Here is a 1771-nt window from a genome sequence, read left to right as displayed (position 1 = left end):
AGAGAGAGAGAGAGAGAGAGAGAGAGAGAGAGAGAGAGAGAGAGAGAGAGACAGAGAGAGAGAGACAGACAGACAGACAGACAGACAGACAGACCGACAGAGACTACTTAATGACTATGACTATCTCACAGGCAGGCAGACAGCGTTGATGTAGTCTCCCGTGGCCTTCCCCTCTGGCGCCAGATGAGGCCGATGGGAATTCTCTGTGACCACAAACACACACACACACACACACAGGGAAAAACAAAACACGTTGGTTAACATTTAAATAGAAAGTACAGTCCAGTCCATTTATAACAGCCCCTGTTATTACAGGAACTTGAATACAACTGTGATAAACCAAATCCCCAAAAACAACAACAACAACAACAACAAAAATAACAACAACAACAACAGCAACAACAACAACAACAGCATTAACAACATCAACAACAACAACAACACCATCTTCAACAACAACAACAATAACAACAACAGCAACAACAACAACGATAACACAAATAACAACAGCAACAACAACAACAACAACAACAACAACAACAACACCATCTTCAACAACAACAACAACAATAACAACAATAATAGCAACGACAACAACAACAACAACGATAACTACAACGATAACAACAACAACAACAACAATAACAACGACAACAACAAAATAACAACAACAACAATAACATCTTACTGAAGAGACTTCCGTAAAAACAGGATGTAATTATTACAAATGACACACACATTATCAGTAACATTTCTGAAAAATGCAGAACCGCCAGAGATTTACTATGGTTTAGCAAGGTTTTTAGGTTTAAAGAGATTGCTGAAAAAGAATAATAATAAATAATTTGTGGATTGTATTTTTTATACTTTATCCGCTTCCCTGCTAACTGTTTTCGGATTAAACGAACGTGTTCGGTTTCAGTTTAAGCGGGCTCCACTGTAATAGAAATAATTGGTCGCTTTTAAGCACAAGGGGGCTATCCTGAAGAATGCTGTTGTGAGAAAATCGAAGGTATAGTTTTTGCCCCTTGATTAGTTTCGTTAAAAGACAAGGAGAGTTATGTCTATAACCAAACAAATATGCACACCAATGAAACCAAACTTCTCCTATAGGTAGGGCAATGCCCACTTGTGGTGTAGGTCAAGATTTCTGGAAACCCCCGAAATCTGCTTGTCTTTAAAAAACGACCAATTAATGTTGGATCAATAAGTCGGCGTTCATGACTCACTTGGAACTATGCTGCTAAATCTGTTCTTGGGGTTTTCGTAGAAAGCGTCGCCGTTTGCTGACTCATCATCATCTGTACTGAGCTGAGAACACACTCTGCACAGTGACTGGACGGGGGGAGGGGGGGGGAGGGATATACATAGAATGAGGACAATGCTATGCTTCAAGAAAAAAAATAAGAAAAGAGACCCAAAAAAAAGAAAAATGTTTGGCATTTTGATGATGACTCTGCTGTTGCTGGTACTACTGGTGGTGGTGACGACGACGACGACGACGATGATGATGATGATGATGATGATGATGATGATGATGATGATGATGATGATGATGTGCTGCTGCTGCTGTTCCTGCTGCAGATGATGATGATGATGATGATGATGGCAACAAAGATGATGATGTTTACAACCACGTACCAACAGCCCAGACACACACACACACACACACACACACACACACACACACACACACACACACACACACACACACACACACACACACACACACACACGCACTTATCACGCGCACACACATGCACATACACGT

The sequence above is a fragment of the Aplysia californica genome, unplaced genomic scaffold (assembly GCF_000002075.1).
Source record: "Aplysia californica isolate F4 #8 unplaced genomic scaffold, AplCal3.0 scaffold00357, whole genome shotgun sequence".
NCBI classification, from domain to species: Eukaryota; Metazoa; Mollusca; class Gastropoda; order Aplysiida; family Aplysiidae; genus Aplysia; species Aplysia californica.
Note: the sequence above shows the minus strand (reverse complement) of the source record.